Here is a 25662-nt window from a genome sequence, read left to right on the forward strand (position 1 = left end):
GACCTGGGCATGTTCAGATTTCCACTAGAGCTGCCTGGTGCAGGGTGATGGAGTACATCCTGATTAAAAATGTGGGAGACTTCCCATGTTCTCCTGCACAGATATGCCACTGAACAATTGCCAGGATTTGCGCTCTGGTGGAATTTAAGATGGGACTGACTGGTTTCTCTTTCTCTCATTCCCTTCTCCCAAATCTCATCAGAGGCCCACTGTAGGGGTGGAAGAACTGGGTGTGTGTTTTCACACTGTGGGGGAGTATGGGATTGTGGATTTAGGGATGGGGGTCAGAAATAGGAACCACCTTGATTTCCACCCTAGGAAACCAGTGGCTGGGAGAGGCCTTGAAAACCACCCAGATGGGCACTCCCACTGGGAAGGTGAAGAGACTGAGGCCAGGAAGACTAAGTGGCATGCAGCGGTGGGCCAAAGTGGCCAGTCACACACCTCCTAGAGGCAGAGCCCTGGCAAGCCTCATTTCCACATCCCCTCGACTACAATGTTGAGTTTATTTGCCTGGATTGACTGTTGTTTAAAAAAAAAAAAAAGACCCAAGTAGAATGTAGCCTCTACCAAAGATGTTATTTATTTATTTATTTATTTATTTATTTATTTATTTATTTATTTAAAGAAACAGTTATCAATTTTTAAATTATTGATAGAGGAATGGAAATAAATCTCAAAACCAAATATTGTGCAGTCACTTGAGGAAAATACAGAATAAAGACCCAACAGTTTTATCTAATGAAAACGAGATGTGTCCACCTCTCCACTTTGTTGACCCTGGTCTGTGTTGTACAATTTTGCAAACAAATCTTAACATAAGTCAGTGGCGAGAGGTAAGATGAAAAATGATGTGTTCTAGAGACTGAATATTCAAGAGTATGTACTGACTATATTAGCATTTGTGTTTGCTTGTTCCCATTTTTCTGTGCTTTGACATAATTCCAATCTATATATTCCTGTAAAAGGCAAGCAATTTCCAGGCTAAAGAAGAGGAAGTGTCACATATGAAGCACATTATAATAAGAGGGAAATATGGGACCAGGGTTATCAAAGTGACCCAGCTGCCCATTGGGGCCCACAGAGCCAATGGAGAAGCCACCCTCCAGGTGGTGCTCATTCTGCCGATTCTCCAGACTGAGGCCCAAGCCCTGGGTGAAGTAGACAGAGCCCTCAGCATCACAGGTGACAAACTTGGGCCTCACGGCAAGACAGAGGTAGCTGTATTTGACCACCCCTGCTCCTCGGTCAACAGTGAAGCACCAGAGCTTTCCACCTTCCACGTCAGTTACCGCAAACTGGCCTGTGGGGTAAGCTCCCAGGGCAGGCTGGCCATGAGCTCAGGCTCCTCCTCATCAGCGGTCTCCTCCAGGAGCGCTACATCAGCCTGCTTGATCTTGGCCAGGAAGTAGTCACAGTGAGACACAGCCTGCCCCTCTGCCATGGTAAGCGGGTAACTCTGCTCCTCTACCACTTGACTGTTGGACTTCTCAACCTCAGCCAAAGAGCCGGTGAAGAACTTGCGAGAGCAAGTCAGCTCTTCCTGGCCCCTGCGTTCCTCAGGCGTACTCCTGGAGAACTGCTTTATGCCTTGCCTGAAGGACCTTGGAGACCCCTTCCAAGGCCACCTTGCGCTGCTGCAGCTCCCCCCTTAAGCTCCTGCAGAACGGCCGACTTCTCTCCGTGTCCTGATGCCGCTCTTCAGCTGCGTCTTGGACAGGGAGTGGCCAAGGGGCTGGGGGTCTGCCTCTGGGCAGGGCTCACACGACATCACAGCGCAGCTCCTGCAGGATTGCCCGGGCAGCCGCCGCCCACAGGAGCGGCACAGGAGCAGCACCCCAGCCTCACGGAGCCCGGCTGTGTCAATGATCTTCAGCACCGTCAGGTTGCCTGTCAGCTGGGTGAGGCAGGTTGTGCGGGTAATCTTGCTGCAAAAGGGACAGCGGTGACCACTGATGCTGCTGGCCAGGAGCTTCTTCAGGCATTGGGCAGATGGTATGGTCACCGTGCTGGAGCTTAGGTTGCAGCCGCTCGTCTGTGAAGGACTCCATGCAGATGGGGCATTCTAGCACTCCCAGAGGGCATCCAGGTTCAGGTGAGAAGCTGCTGCTGTTGCAGTGGCTGTCGCACTTCCCTTGAGAGGTCTGCTAACGCAGCCCAGAACCAAATAGCTTGGTGTTCTTGCTCCAGAGGGTCAAATCCTGCTGACCACCCACGGCTAGGAGGCATCCACCGCCGCCTCCTACCATAGACATTTAAATAAGGATGTTAGAATTTGGAAGGGACTGGGGACATTTATTAACTGATGATTGTTTTGTTGCCATGGAAAACCTTGGGGTTGTAGGACTTGGGCCAGAAGCTCAAAACACAGCCAGAGCTCAGAAACTTCCTGCATGTACAGCTGTGTCTATAAGGACGAGAGAAGCTGCCTGTGCTCTGGGATCACGCTGTTGAGAAAAATGATCCCCTGGGCTAATTCACATTGTGTCCAAATATTAGAATGGTTTGGTCTGGGGACAGTGATAGGAAAATGGTAGTGATGGGGACATTATATACAAACATGGATCAGCAAATGGCCCCATTGCTCTGGATATTCCGTGCCTGACCTCCTGCCCTTCCTTCCCTGACTGGGGACTTACAGGTTGTGGGGGGGGGGGGGGGGGCAGTACACTCTGTCTTTAACTTTAGCCCTCCTTGTAAAATAATTCACTGCATAAGCATCGGTTCATATCTTTCTGTCTTACTGATCAAAAACCTTGGGATAAGAGGGAAATATTTTGGGGGCACCTGGGTGGCTCAGTTGGTTAAGCGTCTGCCTATGGCTGGGGTCATGATCTCAGGGTCCTGGGATCGAGCCCCACGTGAGGCTCTCTGCTCAACTGGGAGTCTGCTTCTCCCTCTCATTCTCCCTCTATGTCCCCCCGACCCCAAATAAATAAATAAAATCTTAAAAAAAGAGGAAAATATTTTAAAAAAATTAATTTTGACATGAATTAACTGAAATGTGCCTTGTCTTCAATGTTTGACCCTTCTGGCTACACTTGGTTCCTGGGTTTGCTTGCATTCATGGGCACAGGCCCTGGGTCATTTAGACTAATGTGATCATCTCCCTCTTCATTCCTAGATAATCATCTCAGTTTTCCCTCCCTTTGACTTGAATTGGGGACAGCTGGGAGAGACAGAGAGAGGGAGAGAGAGAATGAATGTGTGGTTGGAACTGAGTTATCTTGGCATCTCTCTTTAAAATGGAGTTGAATACTAACATTAACCTCTGACACGGAAGTATTCATAATAATTTAGGATATTAAATTATAGCTAATTATAACTTTTTTGTTTGTTTCTGAAAGCTAGAAATAAGCCAACAAGACTGTTTGGCCATGTTTGTATTATACTTGTCTCTTGGGCAGTCAGTGTTACAGATTAGTGAGATAAACCAACTAGGTCAGCTGATCCTCTTTTTAATTTTTCCTTTTTTAAAAAGTAAAAGCTGGAGAAAGGAACTGGTGACCTCTGAGGCTGTTTAGATTCTGTGCAGTTTTCTGGAAAACATCTTCATTGTTCAGGGTGAGAGGTTGAAGGTTTATTTTTATGCATCTCTGTTTTTAGCTGCAGATCAACATTGCTGGCTCACGGTGGAAGCCCCTTTGTATGAAACATCCCTTATTGCATCTGTCCCTTGAGCATAGCATGTGCCAAATTATCATTCCTGATAGGCTGGTTGATCTTCTGGAGAGAGGAAACATCTTGATAACTCCCTGAGATATGTTATGTCAGAGAAAGTGTGTCATGGATCCTTGACAGCTCACACAAGGGCATCGTTAGGGATGGAATGCCAGATGCCAGGCCTTCCAGCTCACCTGCTCATGGACTGTTGCCCATCACATCTCATTACCCAACTGTGTACACTTGGCTGCCATTTTCTCAAAGACGCTTACGCAGTGGTATTTGGTAACGACGTCAATTCTTTTCCTGTCTGACCTAGAAGATTACAGTGACTCAATGCTGGCTGGTCAACCTTAAAGATTAAATCGAGGACATTGGCTTAATGATTTTAACAGCTAGTGTAAAGGATTTCCCAAGTGTGAGAATCATGATATAAAATAGGGTTGGGAATTTTATTCAATCTTAAAGAGAAAGTAAGTAACAACTCAAGGCTTACTTTATGATTGCATTTTTAAAAAAATAAGCCTCACGTTTTTAGAGATTTAAACAGGAATAGGATATAAGAGTCTAATGGAGAATCAGCATACCCTAAACTTGTAAAATGCCCAACTGTATGAATGGATATCTGATTGTATGCTGGAAACTATGCAAGAATCATTATTATCTTATGATTATCATAATTACTTTCTTAGTTGAATTCCTTTGGGTAAAACTTTTATTTGCTATAGTTCAGTGTTTCTCAAATGTTCACATGCATAAGAATCTCCTGGGGAGTTTGTTTATAGCACAGATTCCTGGTCCATATCCTGAGACCTCAGTAGGTATGAAGTGGTCCCCAAGAATTTAAGTAAGCACTCTTGCTGATTCCAGTGCAAGAGTAGAGATGGAGACATTTTAGCCAACCCTTAACCACCCTCTGGAAGCTGATAGAAAATGGAGTAAAAATAAGGATTAATTAATCACCAATGGCAAGTAAGCTTTATGAATATACTGCCCTGAAAAAAAAAGCTCTTGAAATCTTTTTACTCCATCTAGTATTCTAGAGAGACATACAGTTTGGAAAGAAAAGAACAGAGACCTGGCATAATGATTTCTTTGTAATGCTTGGTATATGGTTTAGAAATACTGGGAAATATGTCCTATAAAAAAATCCTGCCCGGAATATGTTGGGAACAAGTCTATGATGTGTGCCCTAGGATTTTGCATCCTAGCCTGAATGTATCTAGTGTGGAGAACTTCACTGGTTAGTTTGGAGTCTTTGTTATCTCGCCTGAAAATGGCGGGGCAGGAGCTTTGGTGGCGGGGCTGTGGTGCTGCTCAGGTAGGACTGAGGAAATGCCTCAGCAAGCTGGCTGCTGGGCCCTGAGCCACCTCACCAAACTCTATGTGGGTGCTGGGTTGCTGCACTCAGGTGAGAGAGAATGAGAAGGATGATTGTTAGCTGCCTCCTCCCTTTCTCATAGAATGTGATTTCCCTCAAATTTAGGAAAAACCTTATCTTTTCTCTTTGAGGAGAATCAAGCCAAGTGATCTCACTTTTAAAATGCTGAGTATAGACTCTATGGATGAAGAGAAATGCAAGAAAAATGTCAACAATACAGATGTTTCTTTTCCTTTGGGATTTATTTTTCCTGCTGTTATTTTGGAAGGTGACAATCATTTAAAGCTTCTTGGAAAAGTAGGGATGCTACGTAAGATGACTGATTCCATCCTTAGTGCCTTCTGAGTCCTAAATCAATTGCCTACTGGACGTGGACACCTCACAGAAACGACAAGCACAATGTGCTCAAAAGTAGGTGTAGTATTGAAATCCCAATGACATTTTTTTTTTTTGCAGAAATAGAAAAAAAAATTCTAAAATTCATATGGAATCTCAGGGGACCCTGAACACCCAAAACAATTTTGAAAAAGAAGATCAAAGTTGGGAGACTAACACTTTCTGATTTCAAAACACAGTATAAAATCAAAGCACAGTATGGTACAGTATGGCATAAAGACACATAGACCAATGGAATAGAATAGACAACCCAGAAATAAACGTTTGCATATATGCTCAAATGATCTTTGACAAGGGTGCCAAGATCATTCAATGGGCAGTCTCTTCAATAAATAGTGTTGGGAAAACTGGATATCCACTTGTGAAAAAATGCAGTTGGGTCCTTTTCTTACATTATATGAAAAAGTTATCTCAAAAATAGATTAAAAACCTAAATGTAAGACCCCAAAATATAAAACTCCTAGAAGAAAACATAGGGGAAAGTCTTCATGACATTACACTTGGCAATGATTTCTTAGCTATGACAATGAAAATATAGGCAACAAAAGCAAAACTAGACAAATAGGACTATGCCAAACTTACTTTTGGGTGTCAAAGAACACTATTAGCAGAGTGAAAGACTGCCTGTGGAACGGAAGGAAGTAATGTGTTTTGTATTCTTTCATGAGATGGTCATCCAGGTTCAACCACTAAAAGGGTCACAGGAGAGGTGCAGGAAAATAAAATTTATATATTCACAGGTCCTAGAGACAGGAGGCATGCCATGCAAGGCCGCATGGGGGGAGTGTTAAGAGAGCCAGTTCAACCTAGCAGGTGGGGGGCTGAGGGACGCTAAGTGCCTTTACTGGGGGTCAAGATGGAGTACACAAACAAAAGGCATGAGGGGATTTCACTGATGCATTTAAGATCATTAAGTCACGGTTAGGGGAGGACAAGAAAGTAACTTGTGGCAGGGACCAGCCTTATCACATTGAGGCAGCAAGAAAGTATGAAGTTGAAAAATTTACAATACAATTTGGAAATCATATATCTGATAAGGGGTTAATATTGAGAACATATAAAGAACTCTTACAACCCAGCAACTAAAAAATCAAATAGCCCATCAAAAAATGGGCAAAGAACTTGAATAGATATTTCTTCAAAGAATATACAAATGGCCAGCAAACATAAAATGATACTCAACATCATTAATCATTAGAGAAATGCAAATAAAAACTATGATGAGATATCACCCCATACTAATTAGGATGACTTCTATTAAAAAAAAAAACACACAGAAAATAACAAGCATTGGAGAGGATGTGGATAAATTGGAACCTTTATGCACTGTTGGTGAGATTGTAAAATGGTGCCACCACCATGGAAAACAGGGTGGCAGTTCCTCGAAAGATTAAAAAAGAGCTACCATTTGATTTAGCAATCTTATTTCTGGGTGTATATCCGAAAGAATACAAAGTATGGTCTCAAAGAGATATTTGCACACCAATGTTCATAGCAACACTATTCACAATAACTGAGAGGTGGAAGCAACCCAAATATCCTTTGGTGGATGAATGGATAAACAAAATGTGATACATCCATACAATGGAATATTATTCAACCTTAACAAGGAAGGAAATCCTGTCACATGCTCCAGCATGGATGAAACTTGAGAACATTATGCTAAGTGAAATAAGCTGGTTGTAAAAAGACAAGTTCAGCATGATTCTACTTATATGAGGAACTTAGAGTAGTCAAATCCATAGAGAAAGCAAGTAGAATGGTGGCTGCCAGGGGCTGAAGGAAGGGGGAAATGGGAAATTATTGTTTAATGGTACAGAGTTTCAGTTTTGCAAGATGAGAATGTTCTGGTGATGGATGGTGGTGATGGTTGCACAACAAGGTGAACATACTTAGCACTACTGAACTGTACACTTAAACTAATTAAAATGTTAAAAAAAAACCCCACAACTAGGTGTATCATTTTTCTTGTGACCTCTTTCTCCGCTGTACCATGAGGATTCTTTGTTGCAAGTCACCAAACTGACTCAAAATGATGTAAGCAGAAAAGGAATCGATTACACATATACTGTGTTTAACTGACTTGAAGAGGTACACTTTTTCCTATCCTAGCATGTCTGATATCAGAAACCATCTCACAACTGGTGACATTTGTAGTGGATGAGGTAGGTGCTGCCCAGATTTTCCCTTCAAGTCTGTCTTCCTGGAGCGCTGACAGAGGACAGCACTTAGCTGGGTGTCCCTTTCTGGGATTTGCCTGCTGTTGGGAGGAGCTCCCTTACCAAAGGCTACACTCCACATTCAGTGACTCGTCTACAGGGCACCGATAGCTGGTGCACCACCTGACACGCTGAGCCCCGTAAATGTTTGTCGTGAGAATGAATGAGCACATTGAAGGGCTTTTCTCCTGTAGGTGAGGTCCAGTAACTCACCTGGTCCAGACGCTTAGAACTTTATGCTTCAGTGATTTCAAGAGAGCATGCCTCAAGATTTTCTGCTCCCTCTGACCATTTTGAGCTTAGCTCCTGGATCAGTCTGCCCAAAACACTGCTGTAATTTTACCAGGGTCAAAATCCTTTGCGGGGGGCGTCCTTGTTACCCACTAAGAGAAGTCCTGTGTTCACTGACTCCTGTCTGTTTAGTTCTGGCTCATCTTTCTAAACTCACTTCTTCTTCTTCTTCTTTTTTTAAGATTTTATTTATTTATTTGAGAGAGTATGAGAGAGATAGGATGAGCAGGCAGAGGGGGAGGGAGAAGCAGGCTCTCTGCTGAGCAGGGAGCCCGACATGGGGCTCGATCCCACTACCCTGAGATCATGACCTGAGCCAAAGGCAGACGCTTAACCTACTGAGCCACCCAGGTGCCCCTCTAAACTCACTTCTTATGATTTATCTCTATCATCATTTGCTCACAATTCTTTGAGTCATTCTTGATTTCGTCTTTGCTTGGCTATTAGCTTAGTCTTGAATATTTACTTGTTTTTCTCTCACCAAATCATAACCACATGCCAATACCCACTGCAGATCCCAGTCTATCCTGAAGCTTTTCTTTATTGCCTCGGTTCACAGATTTATATCTTACCTGCTGTAACAGTTATAATTTGTGCCATCTAACTGAGTATGTCTCTCTTATTATGATTTAATCATTCATTCCTCATCTCTTAATCATATGGGAAATTCTTCATGGGCGAGAATTTTCTAACATCCTTATATATACTTTTGCCCAAACACAGTATATGGCAGATAGAAAATATTTGGAAATAGCTTGATGAACAAATGACCTGATGGCAATCTTCTGGGAGGGATGGGAAGTGTTCCTGAGACATTCTGAGTGGGGTAATATAGAAGAAATAGGCAAGGTGGTAAAGAAAACATCATCTATTGATTTTAATTTTTATGAAAGTAAATATCTACAGTAGGCTTTAAAATGGTGCCTGGAGCGTTATATTGGAAAATTGTGGTCCCAGTTCCACTCCTCAGAGACAACTTCTTTCAACTCTTCCAGATATATTTTTTTAATTAGAAACTCCAAATTTCTAAATAACACGCTTTTATGTTATTTTTTGATGAATCAGTTTTCTGCATAAGTTTCTATTACGGTAAGATCCCATGTTCCTTTTTTTCTTGTTCATTCCCTTGTTTACTGAGGCACACCATCCAGTAGCAACCTAAGAAGGTATATATGAGAACTCTCTCTTTTGTATTAAGACTATTTTTTAGAGCAGTTTTAAGTTTATAGCAAAACTGAGGAGAAAGGACTGAGGTATTTCCCCACCCCCACACATGCATAGCCTCTCCATTATCCATCTCTATCACCAGAGTGGTAAATTTGTTGCAGCTGATGAACCCACATTGACCCATCATAATTACCCAAAGTCCATAGGTTATATTAGGGTTTACTCTTGGTGTTATGCATTCTATGGGTTGGGAATAACATATTATGACATGTATGTGTCATTATAATATCATATGGAGTGGGCGCCTGGGTGGCTCATTTGGTTAAGTGACTGCCTTTGGCTCAGGTCATGATCCTGGAGTCCCAGGATCGAGTCCCGCATCCTGCTCAGCAGGGAGTCTGCTTCTCCCTCTAACCCTCCCCCCTCTCATGTGCTCTCTTTCTCTCTCATTCTCTCTCTCTCTCTCAAATAAATAAATAAATAAAATCTTTAAAAAAATAATATCATATGGAGCACTTTCATTGTCCTAAAAATTCTCTGTGCTCTACCTATTCATCCCTTCCCATCCACCCCAAACCTCTAGCAACGGTGATCCTTTTACTGTCCTCATACTTTTGCCTTTTTAAAGATGTCATATAGTTGGAATCATACAGTATGTAATCTTTTCAGATAGGTTTATTTCACTTAGTAATTTGCACTTAAGCTTCTTCTATGTCTTTTCATGGCTTGATAGCTCATTTCTTTTTAGTTCTGAATAATATTCCACTGTCTGGATGAACCACCATTTGTTTATCCATTCACCTACTGAAGGACATCTTGGTTGCTGCCAAGTTTTGGCAATTATGAATACAGCTACTACAAATATCCACGTTCATGGACAGATGTTTCCAACTCCTTTGGGTAAATATCAAGGAGCACGATTGCTGGATAATATGCAAATAGTATGTTTAGTTTAGTAAGAAATTGTCAAACTGCCAGATTTTTGTGAGAAATCTTCCAAAGTGACTGTACTATTTTGCATTCCCACCAACAATGGATGAGAATTCCCATTGCTCCACATCCTCATCAGTGTTCTGAATTTTAGTCATTCTGATAGGTTGTGTTGTGGCATCTCGTTTAGCCTGCATTTCCCTGATGACATATGATGTGGAGCAACTTTTCTATGCTTATTTGCCATCTTCTTTGGTGAGGTGTCTAATCGGGTCTTGGCCCATTTTTAAAAAAAAAAAATTTATTAACATATAATGTATTATTTGTACAGGTCTGTGATTCATCAGTCTTACACAATCACAGTGCTCACCATAGCACATACCCTCCCCAATGTCCATCACCCAGCCACCCCTTTCCTCCCACCCCCCTCCCCTCCAGTGACCCTCAGTTTGTTTCCTGAGATTAAAAGTCTCTTATGATTTGTCTCTCCCTCTGGTTTCATCTTGTTTCATTTTTCCCTCCCTTCCCCTATGATCCTCTGTCTTGTTTCCGAAATTCCTATCAGTGAGATCATATGATAATTGTCTTTCTCTGATTGACTTATTTTTCATTTTTTTGATGGCTCATACATAAAAAATTCCACTTTTCATGTATACCACATCTTCTTTATCCATTCTTCTGTCAACGGACATCTAGGCTCTTTCCGTAGTTTGGCTATTGTGGACATTGCTGCTATAAACATTGGGGTGCAGGTGTCCCTTCGGATCACTACATTTGTATCTTTGGGGTAAATACCCAGTAGTGCAATTGCTGGGTTGTAGGGTAGCTCTATTTTCAAATTGTTGAGGAACTTCCATACTGCTTTCCAGAGTGGCTGCACCAGCTTGCATTCCCACCAACAGTGTAGGAGGGTTCCCCTTTCTCCGCATCCTCACCAATATCGGTCGTTTCCTGACTTTTTAATTTTAGCCATTCTGACTGGTGTGAGGTAGTATCTCATTGAGGTTTTGATTTGTATTTCCCTGATGCCGAGTGGTGTTGAGCACTTTTTCATGTGTCTGTTGGCCATGTGGATGTCTTTGCAGAAATGTCTGTTCATGTCTTCTGCCCATTTCTTGATTGGATTCTTTGTTCTTTGAGTGTTGAGTTTGATAAGTTCTTTATAGATTTTGGATACTAGCCCTTTATCTGATCTGTCATTTGCAAATATCTTCTCCCATTCTGTCGGTTGTCTTTTGGTTTTGTTGACTGTTTCCTTTGTGTGCAAAAGCTTTTTATCTTGATGAAGTCCCAATAGTTCATTTTTGCCCTTGCTTCCCTTGCCTTTGGCGATGTGTCTAGGAAGAAGTTGTATGGCTGAGGTCAAAGAGGTTGCTGCCTGTGTTCTCCTCAAGGATTTTGATGGACTCCTGTCTCACATTTAGATCTTTCAACCATTTTGAGTCTATTTTTGTGTGTGGTGTAAGGAAATGGTCCAGTTTCATTCTTCTGCATGAGGCTGTCCAATTTTCCCAACACCATTTGTTGAAGAGACTGTCTTTTTTCCATTGGGCAGTCTTTCTTGCTTTGTCGAAGACCGTAGAGTTGAGGGTCCATTTCTGGGCTCTCTATTCTGTTCCATTGATCTATGTGTCTGTTTTTGTGCCAGTCCCATACTGTCTTCATGATGACAGCTTTGTAATAGAGCTTGAAGTCCGGAATTGTGATGCCACCGGCTTTGCTTTTCTTTTTCAACATTCCTCTGGCTATTCGGGGTCTTTTTCTGGTTCCATACAAACTTTAGGATTATTTGTTCCATTTCTTTGAAAAAAGTTGATAGTATTTTGATAAGGATTGCATTAAATGTGTAGATTGCTCTAGGTAGCATTGACATCTTCACAATATTTGTTCTTCCAATCCATGGGCATGGAACGTTTTTCCATTTCTTTGTGTCTTCCTCAATTTCTTTCATGAGTATTCTATAGTTTTCTGAGTACAGATTCTTTGCCTCTTTGGTTAGATTTATTCGTAGGTATCTTATGGTTTTGGGTGCAATTGTAAATGGGATTGACTCCTTAATTTCTCTTTCTTCTGTCTTGTTGTTGGTGTATAGAAATGCAACTGATTTCTGTGCATTGATTTTATATCCGGCCACTTTACTGAATTCCTGCGTGAGTTCTAGCAGTTTTGGGGTGGAGTCTTTTAGGTTTTCCACATAAAATATCATATCATTGGCAAAAAGTGAGAGTTTAACTTCTTCTTTGCTGATTTGGATGCATTTTATTTCTTTTTGTTGTCTTATTGCTGAGGCTAGGACTTCTAGTACTATGTTGAGCAGCAGTGGTGAGAGTGGACATGCCTGTCATGTTCCTGACCTTAGGGGAAAAGCTCTCAGTTTTTCCCCATTGACTATGATATTTGCTGTGGGTTTTTCATAGATGGCTTTTATGATATTGAGGTATGTACCCTCTATCCCTACACTCTAAAACATTTTAATCAAGAAAGGATGCTGTACTTTGTCAAATGCTTTTTTCTGCATCTATTGAGAGGATCATATGGTTCTTGTTCTTTCTTTTATTAATGTATTGTATCATATTGATTGATTTGCGGAAGTTGAACCAACCTTGCAGCCCAGGAATAAATCCCACTGGTTGTGGTGAATAATCCTTTTAATGTACTGTTGGATCCTATTGGCTAGGATTTTGGTGAGAATTTTTGCATCCATGTTCATCAGGGATATTGGTCTGTAGTTCTCCTTTTTAATGGGGTCTTTGTCTGGTTTTGGGATCAAGGTAATGCTGGCTTCATAAAATGAGTTTGGAAGTTTTCCTTCCATTTCTATTCTTTGAAACAGCTTCAGAAGAATAGGTATTAATTCTTCTTTAAAGCCATCTTTAAAGCCATCTGGCCCTGGCTCTTGGTTTTGGGAGATTTTTGATTACTGCTTCAATTTCCTTAGTGGTTATGAGTCTGTTCAGGTTTTCTATTTCTTCCTGGTTCCTTTGGTACTTTATACGTCTCTAGGAATGCATCCATTTCTTCCAGATTGTCTAATTTGCTGGCATATAGTTGCTCATAATATGTTCTTATAATTGTTTGTATTTCTTTGGTGTTGTTTGTGATCTCTCCTCTTTCATTCATGATTTTATTTATTTGGGGCATTTCTCTTTTCTTTTGGATAAATCTGGCCAGGGGGTTATCAATCTTATTAATTCTTTCAAAGAACCAGCTCCTACTTTCATTGACCTGTTTTACTGTTCTTTTGGTTTCTATTTCATTGATTTCTGCTCTGATCTTTATTATTTCTCTTCTCCTGCTGGGTTTAGGCTTTATTTGCTGTTCTTTCTCCAGCTCCTTTAGGTGTAGGGTTATGTTGTGTATTTGACACCTTTCTTGTTTCTTGAGAAAAGCTTGTATTGCTCTGTACTTTCCTCTTAGGATCGCCTTTGCTGCATCCCTAAGATTTTGAACTGTTATGTTTTCATTTTCATTTGTTTCCATGCACTTTTTAAATTCTTCTTTAATTTCCTGGTTGACCCATTCATTCTTTAGTAGGATGCTCTTTAGCCTCCCTGTATTTGAGTTCTTTTCACCTTTCCTCTTGTGATTGAGTTCTAGTTTCAAAGCACTGTGGTCCAAAAATATGCACGGAATGATCCCAGTCGAGACCTGATTTATGACCCAGGATGTGATCTATTCTGGAGAATGTTCCAAGGGCACTAGAGAAGAACATGTATTCTGTTGCTTTTGGATGGAATGTTCTGAATATATCTGTGAAGTCCATCTGGTCCAGTGTGTCATTTAAAGCCTTTATTTCCTTGTTGATTTTTTGCTTAGATGATCTGTCCATTTCAGTGAGGGGTTGTTAAAGTCCCCTACTATTATTGTATTATTGTCAATGTGTTTCTTTGATTTTGTTATTAATTGGCTTATATAATTGGCTGCTCTCATGTTAGGGGCATAGATATTTACAATTGTTAGATCTTCTTGTTGGATAGACCTTTAATTATGATGTAGTGTCCTTCCTCATCTCTTATTATAGTCTTTGGTTTAAAATCTAATTTGTCTGATATAAGGATTATTTGGCCCATTTTTTAAATCAAATTGTTTTTTATTGTTGAGTTTTAGGAGTTACTTGTGTGTTTTGAGTAGTAGTTCTTTTTCAAATGTGTCTTTTGCAATTACTTTCTCCGAGTCTTTGAGTTGTCTCTTCATCTATTGACATTGCCTTTGGCACAGCAGATGTTTAGAATTTTAATGAAGCCCAGCTTATCCATTATTTCTTTCATGGATTGTGCCTTTGGTCTTGTATCTGAAGAGTCATCACTAGACTCAAGGTCATCTAGGTTTTCTGAGAGTTCTATTTTTGTGGTCTTTGCATGTCTGCAAAGGTTTTTATTCTATCTTCACATTTGATTTATAATTTGGCTGATTATAGAGTTCCAATGGAATTTTTTTAAAAAAGATTTTTATTTAAATATCTGACAGACAGATAGAGCCAGAGAGTACAAGTGGAGGGAATGGCAGAGGGAGAGGGAGAAGCAGGCTCTGCACTGAGCAGGAAGCCCGATGCGGGGCTCAATCCCAGGACCCTAGGATCATGACCTGAGCTGAAGGCAGACACTTAACCATCTGAACCACCCAGGTGCACCTATTGGAATTTTGACGTTGTGTAACACCCAGCTTTGTTGTTGAGAATCTGATGACATTCACATTCCTTTTCCTTGAATTGTTACTGGGTTTACCTCTCTGTCTTCCCTTTACATTTAAGGAACAAAATTTTTAATGATATGCCTTTGCATGAATTTAAAAAATTAATTGTGGTGGGTATGTGGTGGGCCCTTTCAAGCTAACTCATTAAAGAAATTATTCTGGCATTATTTTTTTGATTACCCCTTTTTCTCTGTTTTTGTTTTTGTTTTTTTTTTTTTTCTGGAGTACAACTTATCAGATTTTAAGTTATAACATCTGGATTGATCCATTAATTCTCCTTTTTTTTTTTAAAGATTTATTTATTTATTTTGGAGAGAGAAAAAGAGTGTGAGCAAGCCGAAGGGAGACAGGGTGAGGGAGAGAATCCTGAAGCAGAATCCCCATTGATCAGGGAGCCTGACATGGGGTTCAATCCCAGGACCCTGAGATCATGACCTGAGCCAAAATCAAGAGTTGGTTACTTAGCCAGCTGTGCCACCCAGGTGCCCCGATCCACTAATTATCTTATTTATTTCCTACTTTCTATATGTTCTCATTCTTATTCTACTTTCTGGATATTTATCTGATTTTAACTTCCAACATTCCATTGGATTTTTAAAATTTCAGTTCTAATATTGTGCTATCCATGGTCTCTTTCTTCTTTAATCTTTTAAGATATATATTCTCTTCTTAATATATAATCTTGGGACACTGGTTGGCTCAGTCCGTTGTGTTCGACTCTTGGTTTCAGTTCCAGGTTATGACCTTAGAGTTGTGGGATTGAGCCCCACATCCATCAGGCTCCCTGCTCAGCAGGGAGTCTGCTTCCTCTCTCCCTCTTCCTTTCCCCCTCCTTGTGCTCTCTCTTTCTCTGAAATAAAGAAATAAATCTTAAATATATGTGTGTGTATATATATATTCTTTTCTTCCTTTGAGGATATTATGACTTCTATTCTCTGCATTGTCTTTGCTTCTTTCCTATTCTCCTCTCTCTCTTCTCTTTGTTTCCATCTTGGTGACAAATATTTTCCCTTGGCCCCACCAAGCTATACTCAAGGTCACTCAAATCCAACCCTCTGCTTTTTGCCATAGAGGCTGTATCAACAGGCTCCTGTGCCCTTTAGATTCTGTATGGGCTTGGCCTGTGGGAAAGCTGGACAGAGAGAATGAATTTGGAGTATTGGCTCCCCCAAGCAATCACTCCCCAACCCCTCCAAGATTCTCCTACCAAAGGCCACAGTTCTGGGCAAATAGACTCTCTGTACAACTACATTCTCCAGATTTGGGCAGCCCATCCTTCATATTTATCCACCCTGAGCACTGCTTATTTTTGTCAGCTGTCCCTCCATTAAATTATCCTTAAATTTCCAGATTTGGGTGTGCCATCGGTTTTGTTTCAGATTTTTAAAAAAGATTTTATTTATTTATTTATTTGACACAGAGAGAGAGAGATCACAAGTAGGTAGAGGAGCAGGCAGAGGGAGAGGGAGAAGCAGGTTCCCTGCTGAACAGAGAGCCTGATGTGGGGCTCAATCCCAGGACCCTGGGATCATGACCTGAGCCGAAGGCAGATGCTTAACCAACTGAGCCACCCAGGTGGGCCTTCTTTCAGATTTCTAACTGCTGTTGTCATTTCCATGTACAAGGATTTCTTCAAATGTATGGTAATCTTCAGCTGTCCCTTCATAGCTAAGAGCTGGTGGGAAGCCCTGCTATATTGTAAGGGCTTGTAGCCTGATGAGCTTCACTGCTAAGAAATAGGGGGCAATCCTTTCATTTGTGTACTCCCAAATGTCATTATCTGGACATATTTTCTCTTGGAATTTCACTGGAGAATAATTATTATACTCTAATCTCCACTTGATGAGGGAGTGGAGGGAGAGGTGGCCATAAGCATGGCTGCTGGTATCTGTGAGCGGAGCAGAAGGCTAGAACCCAAAGGCCCACATGTGGACCTGCACCAGGCACCCCATGTGGGTCCATCCTAGTCCTGCCCGCCCCTGGCTCTGGTTTCGGAGGAGAGAGTGGGAAGGAGCTACCTGTTGTGGAATGATGTGAGGCAGACCTAGGGTCTGGGTGTTCTGCGTCCAGAATTTCATACAGTTTCCTGTTTTGAATGGCACCTTCTCCTTGCCTTCCATGAGGAGTTCCCCAGGATGAACTGGCCTGCTAAATCAGTTACCACGCCTTCTCCTCATTGTATCTGCACAATTGGCTGACATTTCTTAACTGCTGTTGTCTCCTCTTCCTTCTTTTTATAATTTTATAATTCCTCTACTGTCATTTTGGCAGGATTTTAGGAAAGAGAGGAGATGAATGTTTATAAAAGCCATTTTTTGAAACAAAAAACTTGGTAAGCAAAAGCAAGAGGCAGCATAGTCTGTGGTTCAAAACTAGATCCAGCTCTGTGATTTTATTTCCTTCCCTGTAAAAAGGAGAGGAGTGTAAGAACAGCATGTTCTTCTTCTTCTTTTTTTTTAAAGATATATTTATTTATTTTGTAGAGAAAGAGAGAGCACACGTGAGAGTGTGAGAGAGTGCACAGGGTGGGGAGGAGCAGAGGGAGAGGGAGAGTCAGAATCTCAAGCAGACTCCCTGCTGAGCACGGAGCCCAAGGTGGGGCTCGATTCCACAACCCTGAGATCATGACCTGAGCAAAAATCAAGAGCTGGATGCTTAACCGACTGAGCCACCCAGGCACCCCAAAGAGCAAGTTCTTTAGGGAAGATTGATTATTTACCATTACAGAAGTGCTTAAAACAGCATATGGTACATAGTTAGCACCACTTACAAAAACAGCGCAACACATTTGGTTTCAAAATATCCTGTTAATAGAACAGTTGTGAACAATAGGACCCTGGTGCAGGGTTTTGAGATTCCTTTACACAGTTCCACTGGAAGCTGGTTCTACTAGGAGCTGGGATTTGGCTGACCCAGAGACAAATCATCTGGGGTCACAGTGTAGAGCTTTCAAAGGTTGTGGGGAGCAGGAAGAGGAAGGTGGGCAAATAAATTCTGCTGCCCTTTCATGGAGCAGGCATGAAGGAGAGAGGCTGGGGCAAGCCTGCAGGAGAGGGAAGGGGAGCAATGGGAACGTGTAACCTTCTCTGGGCCCACCAGGGCTCTTACCCAGGCTGGAAGATGCAATTTAGACAACATTGCAACCTGGAAGGATAGGAACCTGCCCGGAATGCTCTGGTAGAACTCATCAAGAGACCACGTGTCGGAACAGGAAGTAACTATGCACTTGAAAGACCTACTGCTTAAAGCAGTATTGTTTTTTTATTATTTAAAAAAAATTTTTTTTTTAAAGATTTTATTTATTCGACAGAGAGAGACACAGTGAGAGAGGGAACACAAGCAGGGGCAGTGGGAGAGGGAGAAGCAGGCTTCCCGCTGAGCAGGGAGCCCGATGTGGGGCTCGATCCCAGGACCCTGGGACCATGACCTCAGCTGAAGGCAGACACTGAACGACTGAGCCACCCAGGCGCCCCTTAAAGCAGTGTTATTGAAAACACAGAAAGGATTTGAGAAAATCAATCAATACATGTTCAGGCTGTGCTGAGCATTGGAAATAAATGTGAAATGTTTTAAAGAATAAAAGACAAGATCAACTTAGTCTGATTTCAGATGCTCAGAGCAACAGGTGAATATTGTGAGCATGGCCTGGTTTAATTGTGAAAATATTGCCTCTCTAATTGTCTTACTGATTCGTCCAAGAAATATTAACTGAGCACCACATCCATGAAAGACAGTGTGACAATGTTACAAAGAAAGATCCAGTTGTCCTTTTTTCTAAGGGGTTTTCATCTAAAGGAGACATTTGCACAAGTCCCTGAATCAAGGTAACATATGATGAGCAGTAAAGTTCATTGATGTGATAGAATTTAGTGGAAGAAGAAATAACTATAAACTGAGCTGATCAGTAAAAATGTGGGACAGATGGGATAAGACCTGGGGTTTTGTCCTCTCTGCTTCGAGGCCTGGCCACTGACTCACCCTCCCGTCAAGACTATATGTCCCAGCAGCACTGAAATACACGTGTTCCTGCAGGTTGCCCCGTGTCTGACTCCAGACCTTACAGTAGCCGATCCTTTTCCTCATAGTGCTCTTCCTCCAGTGGCCAAGGTCAGGGGGCTTCCCAACTAATGGAGTCTCAGCTTTTTTTTAAAAAATATTTTTTTTATTTATTTGTGTGTGAGAGAGAGAGATAGCAAGAAAGAGCACGAGTGGGGAGGAGAGGGAGAAGCAGACTCCCTGCTGAGCAAGGAGCCCGATGCGGGACTTGGTCCCAGGACCCAGGGATCATGACCCAGGCTTAAGGCAGTGTCTTAATTGACTGAGCCACCCAGGCGTCCACTAATGGAGTCTCAGCTTTGATGCCAACTTCTTTGGGGACCTCTCTGACCCACAAATGTCCCTTGAGAAGGGACATTGTCCCCCGTTTGTATAATAATTTAATATATGCCAGCCAAACAAAGTATTCATATCTTTACTGAATTCAATTAAAGTAGACCAGCACGGTATACTGTGTGACATTCACTATACACACGTGACTTGGGCAATGCAAGATAATTCTAGATGTGCTCGTTATCCAACTATCGGCACCATGAACAGTGCCAGTGATGTCCGGCACAGATGAGCAGTCTGTCTCCTAAATGTAAGGGCCATTTTTTTTTTTTTTTTTTACATTTTCTTCTAGCACCCCTGCTTATCGATTGCATTACTTAGCAGACTGTATTGCAACTGGACATTTAAACAACGGATCTCTCACTAGATGGTGGGCTCTTTGTGGAAGGTCTCTTTGACGGTTGTCATTCCAGCACTGGTACCTAACGCAGATTCATGTTGAGGGCGCACCAGGCAAGAAAACAGCGAAAGGAAAATGTGTGTGCGTGTCTGCATGTGTGTGCGTGCGCGCAAATGTGTGGCAAGGCGTGTTCAGCTTTGTACCCTGGGGGAGGGGGGACCAACCTATAAGCTGGCATGGGTTCCCAGGGGCAGACAGTGGACAGTGTGTCGGGAAAGCAAGTCCCAGCCTGCGGATGAAGGTGGGGGTCTTTGGCTTGAAAATTCCTCTTTGCCTTGATCCGTGGTCTGAGAACCAGCGGCAGCAGCATTACCAGGCAGCTTGTTAGACTCTCAGGCTCCACCCCAGCCCCACTGGATCACAGTGGACTTTTCCCAAGCTTCTCAGGGGACTTGCTCGCACCTTCAAGTGTAAGAAGCATGACCCAGACGATGCCAAGACCTCACCAAATCCACCAACTTTACTGTAATTGTGTCCAATCGTTACTTACTTCAACACTCCTCATATTTTCATATATTGAATTTTCCATACCTCTTGTAAATTGTTGAAAAAGAGAAAATGTTAAAAAAGAAAACCAAGAAAATAATTTCCTTTCAGAGAGCAAAGACCATTTTTAAAAAAAATTTTTTTAGATTGATTTATTTATTTGAGGGGCAGAGCGGGGGGAGAGAGAGAGAGAGAAGTAAAAAGAGAAACTACACAGAGGGAGAGGGAGAGGGAGAAAGAAGCAGGCTGCCCGCTGAACAGGGAGCCCAATGCGGGGCGCAATCCCAGGACCCTGGGCTCATGACCTGAGCTGAAGGCAGACGCTTAACGACTGAGCCTCCCAGGCGCCCCAGGACAAGAGCTTGTTAGAGGTAACGTCCAACTCTATGAATTTTATGGATTAGCCTCAGTCTGTGTCAGAATATTTCCTCGTGAGAATGAAATGGTATTTAGGTTTACAGCAGTGTTGTGAACATAGCACAGAGGGTTCATATATACCCCATAACCAACTTCCCCCATATCAACATCTTACCATTAGTGTCCATTTGTCACAGTGAGTGAATTGGTATCGATACATTATCATTCACTAAATTCAGTACTTCATTCAGATTTCCTTATTTTTTATTTGACATCCTTATTCTGTTATTCTGTTCCAGGATTCCACGTTATACTTAGTTGTCATGTCTCTTAGGCTCCTCTTGCCCGTGACAGTTTGTCAGACTTTGGTTATTTTTGGACTTATTAATTTTAACAACTTTAATTTTTGGAATGCTCTTTCTTCCTCTGGCAGAGCAGAGTCTGACTAAATGGGTTCATATAACACTTTAGATCAGATTAAGGAAATCAATGCCCGATAATGAGCTTGTGGAGGGTGGGACTGGATTACTGTAACGAGGCAGAGCTCTGGAATCTGGCACACACAGGTGCTCAGTAACTGATGTAGTCAGTTTATAAATTTTATTTATTTATTCATTATTTATTTATTTTTTTAAATAGTTATTTATTTACTTTGGAGAGAGAAAGAGAGCAAGAGCAGGAGGGGCAGAGGGAGAGGGAAAGAGAATCTGAAGCAGATTCCATGCTGATCACAGAGCCCCATGTGGGGCTCGATCTCATGACCCTGAGATCATGACCTGAGCTGACACCAAGAGTCAGACAGACGGTTAACCAGCTGTGCCACCCAGGCACCAATGTAGTCAGTTTTTGGTTTACTTTTTTTATTATGCCCCTACTAGGTAATGTGGGCTGGGGTTATAATGACCAATGGGATCAGGTGCCTATTTTTAAAGATCTTAGAAACAAAGGTGGAGACAGTTACGTAGAATAAATTTTTCTTTTTAAATTTGGGATCCTTGCTGGACCCATATACAGGAATCAGTGAGAGAGATAGTGGTCATTTCCTTGAAGATCCTGGGGGATTGAACTGAGTCAGGAAAGCCTTTCTAGGGCAGATGAATTTTTTTTTTTTTTTAAGGTTTTATTTTTAAGTCATTTCTACACCCAAGGTGGGGCTTGAACTCACAGCCCTGATATCAAGAGTTGCATGCTTTACTGACTGAGCCAGCCAGGTGCCCCTAGGACATCTGAATCTTAAAAAAAAATGACTTGGTGTTCAACCAGCAGAAAAGGATGGATAAGTCACGTGTTGGTTTATTTTTTTCATTTGCTTTGGTAACCGATGTTTGGAATTATGTTCCTTTAGATTTTGGGACTGAATATGCAGTTTAAACTAGCTGGTAACCTCTAGCTTTTTTGAAAATTCACTTAGTTTAGGCCAAGCTGTAACTTCCTGATTAAAAGAAGAAGGAAAAATAAAGAGTGCCTTTTGAGTAGTGCTGTTTCATAGTGCCTTCCACGATGATGGACATCTGTGTTGTGGAATATGCAGCCACTGGACACATATGGCTTCTGCACTTTTAATCTGCCCAGCATGATGGAGGAACGGAATTTTAAATATTCTGAAATTTTAATTAATTTAAATTTAAATAGCCACGTAATTGATTTTAATTATTTATTTTAACTATTTATTATTTAACAAATAATAAATAAATAACTTTAGTTTACATTTAAATAGCCACGTATAAGATGAGCTAGTGTCTATCTTAGTGGACCATGCAGCCTTAGAACACTAACGAAGATCCACTGGGCCTTGCAGTTTAATAAGACAATGGATTTCAGGGGGGAAATAGATGAGGAAGAGATGAGATATAATTTCCTTGAAATATTGAAAGTTTTTAATGTCAAGGGGAGTATGAGCCTGGGAAAATATTATTTTCTATATTCCTCAAGACATTTTGCCCAAGTGCCTGGAATATGGCAGCTTGGTTGACTTCTCTTTGCACAGGCATTTTTGTAAAAGATGTGCTGTGAGCAAGTGTGGTGATCAGGGTGGGAGGCGTTGTTTATACTGAACAATTTTGCTTGTTTTCCATGGAGGCATTTTATTTTCACATATGTATTTTCACATCCCTAGAAAAAGAATCCCAGGATTTTCCCTCCTATGTATTTTTGTATTCTTCACAGTCCATGATATTAGCTGAGATGCTCGGTACATGAAACCAAAGTAGTGGGACAAGAACAGGTTATTCTGCCATTTTTCTAGAATTTTCGGTTGCACATCCAACCTGGGGCTGATCCTTCCACACTTGTTTAGCCTGCCTGTGATGTTCACAGCAGTTTTCCCAGCTCTGTGATCATCAGTGATTTCAAATTCGCCTGTGGAACCATGCTTCATGATCACAGCTGAAATCTGGACGGTGACTTTGGAGCACGACCTAATACGAACCTTTCTGGCATTCTTGGCGCTCCTGAGAGCATCAGCCAGGACATTTATGTGCACTGTATGGTGGTACAGAAAGAGCTGGACAATTTTGATTATCCATTTGTACCAAAGATGTTCCAATAACAAGAGGTTTGCTTGTTAACATAGAGGTTCCTTTTAGGCCACCAGCTTGAGCAATGGACACCTGAGTAAGGTGGAAGGCCCCAGTGACCCTGGGCAGAATGCACACAGACCCCTTAGGCGACCCAGGTCAAAACAGCCTAAACTGTAGCTGGCCAATGGGTTACCTACAGCCAGGCACAGCTACCAAAAAAGGAAAATGCCCTAGGTTCTCATACCTCCTCACCTTCCCCCTTAACTGCAGCTCCCCACCACTGCTCGTGGCAGACAATCTCTCGTTTGCTGTCCTTCCCGCAGCTCCTTTGCAAGATATTCAATAAACTTCTATCTCTTTTGTTCTGCCTTGGGTGAATTCTTTAATCACCCATGCTGCTGAGCCTCCACCCGATCGGGTTGCAATTTTAAAACATAGATATGGATTAGCAACATCCAACTAACATTTGTGAATGGCAACAGCAAATGCATACAGACAAGGAATGGGAAAAATATCACGAATACTTGCTTTTTGATGGCCTAAGCGTTCGGGAAGCTCTTAACAAGAGAGTAACTGTTCTCAACTCTTCCAGGCCTTTTTATAGGGTTTACAATTTTCAGTCTTATTCTCTTTACATGAACAAGTTGATTTGGGCCCAGATGAAGAAATGAGTAATTTTGTATGTCATTATGTGTTGTATACATTATTCATAACCCCTTTCTTACTTCAACAAACAATGGCACCTTGGTGAATTTAACTCAGTGGACCTCAACATTTTTAAAAAAATATTTTATTTATTTGTTTGGGAGAGAGAGCACATGAGCCAGGGCAGAGGGAGAAGCAGACTCCCTGCTGAGCAGGAGCCCAATGTGGGGCTCAATCCCAGGACCCTGGCATCATGACCTGAACTGAAGGCAGAAGGCAGAAGGCAGATGTTTAATTGACTGAGCCACCCAGGTGCCCCACGTCAATATTATTCTTGGCTCTAGTACACTGGAGAGCCGGGAGCACTTCTCTTTGGGTAAGCTACACTGTCTAGAGCAGGTGTTGGGAGTGGGGAAGGGGAGGAAGAAGTGGCCTTCAGGAGAGAGTCCTAGGGAGGGGGAGGGAGTCTTAGGGAGAAGAAGAGGGACAGGATTTATATGGACAATTTCTTCAACTTTGATAAGGACTCACAAAAATGTATACATACTTTTATCTTTCTACCACTTAGATGCAGGCATTCCTCTGGGAAGTACTGTGTAGTTGGGCAGGTGGAAGAAGAAAAGAAACTGACTTTTCACAGCTTATCTTGCTCTTCCATTTGACTTTTGTTCTATTTATTAGAGAGAGTGCATGCGCGTGCACAGACGAGTGAGGGGAGGGACAGAGGGAGAAGGAGAGAGAATCTCAGTGAGACTCTGCACTGAGTGCAGAGCAAAGCCCTACACGGGCCTCAATCCCACGACCCTGAGGCTCAGTCCCACGACCCTGAGATCATGACCTGAGCCGAAATCAAGAGTTGGACACTTAACGGACTGAGCCACCCAGGTGCCCTTGCAAGTAAGCACCTTTTAAAAAAATAAAGTCATTAAATTTAAACCAGATGAAAACTTGAAAACTCTCCCATTGTTAGCATCTCCTGAATTACTTGAGGTTAGTAAAGACTGTCTTCCTATAGTGAATTTCTGTTTGAACCTATAAGCAGCCTCCCCTATAGTCGTCTCTCCCGTCTCTCCAAAGCTAGAAAATGCCAGGGGAAGAATCATCACTCCTTCTCTCTGATGTCTGCCTCCTCTGAACTTTTCTTATCTTCACAGCTATTGTGCACTTGATCTCATTTCCATGGCTATCTGATTCCTCTGTGGGTTTCTCAGCTGAGATACAGCTGGGGTGGAACAAAGGATGTGCCCTGAGCTGTTAGCATTGCATTTTCATACAATGTCCTCCTGCTAGGGTTTAACAACCTTTGGCTTGGTTTGCGTGAAAGTGTATGGTCAATCTTATAGTAGGACACTTACCAGGTGTTCCCTCACTGTAACTACCACTATACCAACCCAGTCTCGGGACTAAATACTAAGTTCCTAATTTTTAAAAATTTCAATTTACTGATACTGTAGTTAATGCCACAATATTGCAATAAAATAAAAGAATTTGGACAGTACTCTAGTCTCTAGGCCTCTTGCATGAACACTTCAAGTAGTCTGTGGACACATTTTTCACTTTACGTTTACTAACTAAAAGTCAGCTAGCCATATTCAGTGAAGGACTTCAAGATTTGATGCTTTTGTAAAGAAAACAATCACTTCGACAGACATGATGATGACCAAGTAACATCAAAATAATAAGGCTTAACTTTGGCAAAGAAATAAATTGATATTCCAAACCATGGGAAATTTCTGATGAAGAGTTAGTAAGAAAACAAAGCTATGAATTTTTACATAAAGATTATATTTAGAATAATCTCAACAACATAGACATTGCCTTGCTTTCACTTTCTACGAAGGACAAGAAAGGAGGAAGCGAGAGAAATGCGTGCTGTCCACCTAACTGGACCGAACCAATGGGTAGAATGCTGGAAGTACATGAATAGACCTTGAGCTTAATTCATGACAGTTTTTAAAAATTAATTTTGAAAATTGTAAATTACACAAGAGTTTTATGAAAAGACAAGCACCAGTACACCCTTTATCCAGATTCACCAGTTAAGATTCTGCCACATTTGCTTTCCCTCCCTGTCTCCCATGCTCCTAAATACATGAGCATTCATCTGCCAGGGATAGGGCCTACAAA

The 25662-nt window shown here is 41.7% G+C and overlaps 1 pseudogene; it reads right to left on the reverse strand.

Moving 5' to 3' along the window:
* Positions 1 to 1288: 1288 nt before the first annotated feature.
* LOC116643227 lies at positions 1289 to 18822 on the reverse strand (annotated as a pseudogene).
* Between the last annotated feature and the right edge of the window lie 6840 nt (positions 18823 to 25662).

The sequence above is a fragment of the Phoca vitulina genome, unplaced genomic scaffold (assembly GCF_004348235.1).
Source record: "Phoca vitulina isolate PV1807 unplaced genomic scaffold, GSC_HSeal_1.0 scaffold25, whole genome shotgun sequence".
NCBI lineage: Eukaryota > Metazoa > Chordata > Mammalia > Carnivora > Phocidae > Phoca > Phoca vitulina.